Here is a 9,004-nt window from a genome sequence, read left to right as displayed (position 1 = left end):
GGATGGCTGCCTGATGAGAGTGTGGCTTTCAGAAGGTAGACACAGCCAACATTTACCAGAAAGGAAGCAAGGGAGTGTAGGTCCTGTCCTTGATCTTCTACCTTCCTTGAGATTCTGCCGCTGTCTTTCATTGGCTGAACCCAACATGGAAGCAGAGGAAAGGAAGCTCGTTGATACTGTCCAGACAAATGAGTGTTCCAGGACCGAGCAGAGTGGAGAAGATGGAGTCTGGAGAGGTAAACAGAAAATGTATATAACAGTCCACCTGTTTGACCTTAGCATCGACTCTGGTCTTTTGTCCAGATGAGGGTAACCAAAATCTCATCAGTTACCTTATCATTACAGAATGGTGTCAATTCTTTCATACTATCGATGGAAATTAAAAACTCTTTTCATTATTAGTGCCTTTTAAAGAATTGAACAAAGAGGAAAGGCAAAGAAGGAAGCAAACATATTAACCTAAAATATAGCTATTACAGTCCCAACTTCTATATCTGTTCTATTATTGGTTCCCAGGGTTAATTTAGTAATCAGCCTTCCTTCTCCAATCACCCATTCCATGTCTTCCCTAACTTCCTGACAGCATCTCTGTTAGAGGGATTCTTGACCAAACTTTCAATACTGTTGTCTTACTCTGTTTAGGCTATTATAATAAAATACCAAAAGACTGGGGTGTCTTACTAACAACAGAAATTTATCTCTCACAGTTCTGGAGTCTGGCACATTCCAGATCAGGGTGCCAGCAGATACCGTGTCTGCTGAGGGCCTCCTTCCTGGTCCACAGTGGGTATCTTCTCACTGTGTCCTCACATAGTAGAAGGGACATAGAATCTCTCTGGGGTCTCTTTTATAAAGTATCCATTCCATCCATGAAGTTCTGCCCTTATGACTTAATTACTTCATAAAAGGTCCCACCTCCAAATGCCATCATATTGGGAATTAGGTTTCAACATACAATTTTTTGGGGGACACAGATATTTAGACCATACAACTGTGGAGTCTAGGCCACAGTTCCATCCTTGGAATCTAGATTGTTGTAATTTTCCACTATCCAAAACTAGTGGGCAAGAGAGTAACAGATAATCCAGTGTTTCCTTAGGGTTCCAACCTTAGTCTTCTTTGCTCTTCTTGTTTAACAACAACCTAAAATTTCTAAGGTACTCAAATAAATCACCCATCTTCTACATCTCTGTTGTTTGAACAGTCCAAAATGGCCAGGAAAGAATCCAAAAGGCCAGGTCTTAGCGAATAAGTTAATAAAACTGTACTGTGAAGTAGAAGCATTTGTGCCATGAGACAGGACAACTTCATTGGTATAGAAAGCAAAAAGTACTTAAGTGGATTGTAGGTATAGTGATGATGATGTCAATATCACCTATATGTTTTGATTCCTGGACTAAGAATTCAGGTTTAGAAGTTACTTTCTAACACTGTTGATTGAAAATTGGAAGTCTATATCCCATTGTGGTATGGCATCCTAACCTCATAGAGTGTTGCCTCCAAGATGGCACCCTAGTCAATCTTTTAGTATGCCATTTTACCATTCTATCAAGCTCACCTTTTCTAGGTAATGAGGTATATGGGATTATCAGTGATTTCTATGAGAATGAATCTTTGCTCCTCTTCCTTTGCTATAAAGTGAATGATCTGGTGATCAGCATATTGGAGGTCAATGAATAATGCATTCTTCAAATTCACAAATGATAATGCCTGCAGATTTGCTGCAAGCAGGGGAGGTAGAGTACGGTTCTATCGCTATGATGACACATTACTGACCTCTCCAAAACAGAAAGGAATGATGTCAATCTAGGGTTTAGTACTGGCTGTTGCTTTTCTTTCTTTCTTTTTTTTTTTCTTCATTTTTTAATGGTAATGTTATCTGATCAGTTACTAAGTATAATGGTTTCTTTGCCATAGTATCTTATTTATTTTTTTAATTTTAATTCCAGTGTAGTTAACATACAGTGTTACATAAGTTTCATTTACTTATTTATGTATCTCCTTCCTTCCTTTTATCATTTTTTCTTCTTTTTTTTTCTTTATTTTTTTCAATGCACTTCTGTATTGCTGGAATGCTTTTTAAATGAGCATTTATCATTTTTCTAAAACAAAGGCAATAAGTGACCATTCTTTTAATATGCATTTGTAAAACAACAACAATGCAACCATTGCTTCAGCTAACTCATTACAAGAAATCAAAAGGGAAGTGATTGTAATGAACTAACTTGCACTTTTTCTCTTTATTTTTCCCAGGAAGGCTTATATCACCATGAATTTTATAATAGTACAATCAAAGGGATCATGGAATTGTGTTTTTAAATTTATGCTCAAAATTTTTTCAAAGACAGATAAATCCTTGGTAGTTTACAAAAAGAATATAGCTAACACCTTAGGGATGATATCAGACACTCTTTCAAACCAGGCGGATGCCATTTAGTGTGCTGAATTATTAAATTATTTCTAGCAACCTAATGGCTTAAAAGAGTTTACTGGATGGTCCCATAGCTTCAAATTACTCTTCAGTAGGAACTTAAGATAGTAGAAATTGATTCACCTTGTATATAAACAATGCACGTGATATAGCTAATTGCTTCTTGCAGCAAATTGAAGCTGACTATTTTATGGACCCAAAACCTGATATCTATATTTCTAGTCATATATTTTTGAAAACATAGTATTATCAAATATTTAAACAATTCTAAGTTATCTTCCCATTAAAATTATATTTCTATTTATGGAACATTGATTTTTTTTAAAAAAAAAAAGGAATCACAATGTAATCATTCAAAACTAACAAATACAAATGAAATACAAATAACATTTTAATAGTGCACAGGAGGCATCTGAACAGATGGCATGAAGAAAATTATTTTAATTAGTATACTACTGTTTTGGCTTGAATTGTGTTCTCCCAAAATTCATATACTGAAGTCTTAACTCCCAGTAATTCAAACTGTGAGCTTATTTGGAAATCGGGTTGTTGCAAATATAATTACTTAAGATCATAGTGGAGTAGGGTGGGCCCCTAATTATATGACTGTTGTCCTTATGAAACGAGGAAATGTGGACCCAGACACACACATAAGAACACTCTGTGAAGGTTGTACTTATACTGTCACAGCCAAGGAAAGACACCTGGAAACATCCTTCCCTAGTGCCTTCAGAGGGATCATAGCCCTGCTAACACTTCAATCTCAGACTTCTAGCCACCAGAACTGCAAAACAATAAATTCGTATTATTTAAGCCACTCAGTTTGTGGTGCTTTGTTACTGCTGTGCTAGAAAACTAAAACAAGTACTAAAAGAGGTTGGCAATGATACACCAATATTTTATGATAGATATTCATTTGTATTATTCTTAGTCATGAGAAAGTCATTTAAGGGAGAAAAGGACAAAAATGTAGAGAAAAAAAATTAAACACAAGAAAACTAACAATTTCCCCAAGAAGATTCATAAAAAAAGTGTTGTCACACTATTATCAAGATTTCCAGTCCCAAGTGGGGCCAAAGGACTGATTTCCATGGGAAATGGTATCATGAATGAGTCAGCAGGTAGAGGCAATTAATGATCAAAACGCCACATTTAACTACAGGTCAGTAGTTACACTGAATCAGATCGAAGACATCACTCTAATAAATAATATATACATCTCATATGAATAATATTTTAATATTCAAATGGTTGAATTTTCAGAACATTTGCCTCTTCTAAGTCTTATTAGACCTCCCAAGAAATTACTCATTTCTCTCTGTTGGCTATGGGAGGCTCAAATCCTGAATGTTTATCATCAAAATGATAATCAGGTTCCAGATAACATGAATCCACAAAGATTTCCAGTAACCCTCTAAGAAGTATAACAACAAAAACCAACACGAAAAGAAAAGCCCAGTGTTGTGCCAACATGAAAAATGTACAGATAGATTCTATTTCTACATATATGCGACAAAATAGAAAAATTTTTAAAAAACATACACTTGAGAGAAAATAGTGTCTGGGCATAAAGTTTTATTGTCCTATGGTTTCTGAGCCTCTGGTGTATTGCTTTGTATATCCGAGAATATTTGTATTTCATTGTGAAAAACAGAAGTTGATACATTTTTTTAGAGATAGTGTAAATTTAATCCATGGATTAACGGAAACTACCAGAGATTCATGCACAACATTGCAGAATTTTTATTGATGAATTACCCTTGGCATTCTGTTTTTACCCTACATGGAAGGACATTACAAGAAGACACTGTATAGACTATTTTTCATGACAGAGCCAGACGCGTGGCCCCGAACCCATGGACCATGAGATCATGACCTGAGCTGAACTAGGACACTCAACCAACTGAGCCACCCAGGTGCTTCAGTAGTTAGCTGTTTAATATCTTATCTTTGCTTTGATTTATAGGAAACTTAAAGTTAAATGTGTGTCCTAAGTCTAACATCATATACAGGTATCATGGCATCAGGTAGCTACAAGCCTTGTCCTTGGTTTTGTTTTTAATTATCTCGTTTTCAATTTTCCCGTAATTTGTCAGTTGCTTTGATATGATGTATATATTGTGTAAAAAGAAAAACTAATTCATCAGGATAACAAACTTATGTTCTTCAAAAGAATATTTGGAAAATGAAAAGGCAAGCCAAAGACTGGGAGAAAAAAAAAATGCAATACATATATCTGGCAAAGAATATATAGGGAGAATATATGAAGACTCCTACAAATCAATAATAGAGACAAACACCAAGGATAAAAATGGAATAGATACTGTACAAAATAAGATATGGGAAGAACCAAAATAATATAAAATGATATAGATAATTATTAGTCATTAGTGAAACAACGGAGCAAAACCTCCAAAAGATACTACATCAGATCCACAAGAATGATTTAAAAAACTGACTATAGGGGCACCTGGGTGGTTCAGTCAGTTAAGTGTCCAACTCTTGACTTCAACTCAGGTCATGATCTCACAGTTCCTGGGTTCAAGCCCTGCTTCAGACTCTATGCTGATAGCACAGAGCCTGCTTGGGATTCTCTCACCCTCTCTCTCTAACCCTCCAACCCCCTCAAAATAAATAAATAAACTTAAAACAACCTGACAATATCAAATGTTAGAGGAAATGTGTAATAACTAGAACTCTCATCCATCATTAATGAAAGTGTAAAATATTATAACCCTTTGAAAAGCTATTTGGAAGTTTTATTTTTTTCTTTAAAATGAAACATGTACCTGCTCTGTCTCTCTCTGTCCCAAAAATAAATAAAAAACGTTGAAAAAAAAATTAAAAAAAAAAAAAAAGAGAAGGGGCGCCTGGGTGGCGCAGTCGGTTAAGCGTCCGGCTTCAGCCAGGTCACGATCTCGCGGTCCGTGAGTTCGAGCCCCGCGTCAGGCTCTGGGCTGATGGCTCGGAGCCTGGAGCCTGTTTCCGATTCTGTGTCTCCCTCTCTCTCTGCCCCTCCCCCGTTCATGCTCTGTCTCTCTCTGTCCCAAAAATAAATAAAAAACGTTGAAAAAAAAATTTTAAATGAAACATGTACCTTTATCATGATTCAGCAATTCTATTCCCATGCATTTACCCAGGAAAGATGATAATGTATGTCCCCTTAAAGATTTATATTAGGAAAGTCAGAAGAGATATATACATCATGAGAAAACCTGGAAACAACTGGAATGTTCATAAACACAGGGAATTAATAAACACATTACAGTTCAATGTGACATAACACAATGTAATACTACTTAGCAATGAGAGGAACAAACTATTGAAACATATGGCAGGCACCACTAATAAATTTCAAAATTGCAGTGGTGAGAGTTAGAAAGTCTTATTCAAAAGAGTACATGTTGTATAATTGCATTTATGTGGAGTTTACAACAGGCAAAATTAATCCATGACATAGAAATCAGATCAATGAATGCTTCTGGTCAGGGGCGCAGACTGACTAAAGGAGCAAAGATGAAGTTTCTAGGATTGTGGAAGCATTGTAAATCATGACTGAGGTGATATGCATTTTGACAGGTATATGCATTAGTAAAAGCTTAATGAACTCTGCACTTTTTTTTTTTTAATTTTTTTTAACGTTTTATTTATTTTTGAGACAGAGAGAGACAGAGCATGAACGGGGAAGGGGCAGAGAGAGAGAGGGAGACACCGAATCGGAAGCAGGCTCCAGGCTCTGAGCCATCAGCCTAGAGCCCGATGCGGGGCTCGAACTTACAGACCGCGAGATCGTGACCTGAGCTGAAGTCGGATGCTTAACCGACTGAACCACCCAGGCGCCCCGAACTCTGCACTTTAAATGTGCACTTTTAGATATGTAAATTCACTGAGAAAGTATTGGTAATAATTTTTCTAAAAAAAAAAGGGTAGGAAGACATGATAAGAACCTTGAATGAATCTATATAGGGCTACATTTCTCAACCATCTGCCCAGACCCTCAAACCTCTGCACTAAAGTAGACTTTAAGGAACGTATGATAGTAATTTTTGTGGGCCATTAACTATTATGGGAGGTCAATTTCTTTTAATTAATTTCAACAAATGTGTACTAAGTTCCTACTCGGAAAAAGACACTGAAGGATATTGGTGAGAGACAAAGGAAGATTCCGTATCATCAAGTAACTTGTCTAATAGACTGAAAGACTCCAGAGAGAACTATTTCAAAGGCAATTTAATTTTTTTTTTAAATATTAGCTAGGACAGGTTACAAAGTCATAATCATTATAGTGGTCCTTGTACCAAGCATAGTGTGAGGTATAAGGCAGGAATAACTTGTAAAACCAAGCATTATTAAAGAGTAATAAAGATACCACCATAAGGCAAAATTAGTGGGGGAAATGGGTAAAAACCAAGCCTCTTACATCCTCTTTGAGTCCTTCTGTACAGCGGCTTGTCCAAAAAATTGTGGCTGTGAGGTCTTAAAATAGCTATGAAGTGAAGCAAAGCAGCAACAAATTAATGTCCTTGAGGCTTTAAAAAATTTTTTTCTTGGTCATAACTAGTCAAGTAGGTTCTGCGGGAAGAAGGATTTGAAGTTCTTCAATAAACTCTGTAGGTAAATGGGAACTTAAGTGTTTCTGTTCAGTGGATTTTGATCTCTTATTTACTTTTTAGCTAGTAAAGCAAAAAATATACCATGGCAATAATAACAATACCTACAGAAAAGCATAGTGGTTAAGAGGCTTGGAATCCTGGCTCTGTCATTTACTAGCTGTGATCATGTCATTTAGTTTCTTCTTTGCCTTAGCATCTCATCTGAAAATGGAAATAATTGCAGTACCTACATCATAGGGTGTTTCTGCAAATGATATATGATACTCATACAAACCACATGGAAATTCCCTAGGGCATAAACAATAAATGTCTATTTTATTACGTTAAAAATCATAAAGCCCTTTTGTGTACTGCTTGGCGTTGATGACAATATATGTTACTTGTACTAATATTCATTATTTTTATTTCACTTCAATTAATAATTATTATTTTAACCTCAGAATTGCCTGTGATGTCTGGTACAACAAATATGTGTCCAATACATGAGCGCAATCTCACATCAAAAAAAGAAATTGAAATTGTCAACTGGCCTTTTTTTTTTTTTTAAAGCAACACCTTTCAAAATAAACTCTGGGGATATAATTAAATGCTCCACAAATGACATATAGAGGAAAGTGAAATAAAAACAAAGGCATTTTGTGTGGTAAGAAAAAGGACAAAATTCTCATGCAAAATGGTCTGAATTGATCAGGAGGGATAATGGAACAGAAAGTTCTTTTTAAAAGCAAAATCAATACTCTGATGGAAAAAAGACTATAGCTCATTTTAAACTGAGAAAATGGGCAGATAAAATAAACTAGAACATATGTGACAGAGTTGGAAGGCAAATCGAGATTTGTCAAAGGAAGAAAATATCAGCAATTGAACTTGTAATATAATAGCTTCCCATTTTTCCCCATACATCTTAATTTAGAGCAAAATGACATAAGGAAATCAGCAGAATGCCAAAACAGTATAAGAAGGCACAAGTAGCTACAGCAGGGATGTAAAAGAGAGACATTGCAGGTGAGATTTGTTTGATGTCAGATAATCTGCTTTCAGTTATTGATCTCGATTATCCACCAATCAATATCTTTTCTCTGTTTGCCAACTGATTTCTGAATCCACGTGTGCATTCGCCCACACGCGTGTGTACCCACACACACTCTGGAATAGGATATGTGATCCAACTGCCTTAAAGGAAGAAACCAGAACAGAGATGTGGAAACCACTATGTATGACAGGTTGCCTGCACTGTGGAATGCAGCTGTTCCAGAAGCTGTCAGGAGACTTTATCCTGGCTCTTAGACTTGAGAGCTGTAGACCCGGAGACAATGTCAAAGTGTTTCTGGAGGCAGGAAAGGTTAAACAAACCTATGACATGGTGAGTTTTAGTGAATGGAAGCACATCATTGCCTCCTAAGTATGGGATTTGAGGACAGAAAGGTCTACATAGGAAGGCCAATCATGTCACTTAACAGGTGAATGGCTGGCTTAAAAGTTCCCAACTTATTTTTTATATAAATTTTTAAATGTTTATTTATTCTTGAGAAAGAGGGGGACAGAGCGTGAGCGAGACACAGAATCTGAAACAGGCTCCGGGCTCTGAGCTGTCAGCACAGAGCCCTATGCAGGGCTTGAACCTATGAACTGTGAGATCATGACCTGAGCCAAAGTCGGATGTTTAACCAACTGAACAACCCAGGCACCCCTGTTTTATTTTTCCTAAAGAATTCTATAGTTTGTTGTTGTGGTTGTGGTTGTGGTTGTTGTTGTTGTTGGAATTTCTACCTTTTTGTTTTGTTTTGTTTTAAATCACTGTGTTGCATAGTGCCCCCAAGGGAGAGGATACCAGAGAAAGCAGGGAAGTGGAGAGGGAAAAAAGGAAATGAGGAGGAACAAGAAAAGAATGATTCCTGGCTATCTGAGGCACACACAGCTGCCTGGTGTCCAGGTTCAGCAAGGAAACTTCTGCAGCTGT

This window comes from Panthera uncia, chromosome E1 (assembly GCF_023721935.1).
Source record: "Panthera uncia isolate 11264 chromosome E1, Puncia_PCG_1.0, whole genome shotgun sequence".
NCBI lineage: Eukaryota > Metazoa > Chordata > Mammalia > Carnivora > Felidae > Panthera > Panthera uncia.
This window is presented reverse-complemented; position numbering follows the sequence as displayed.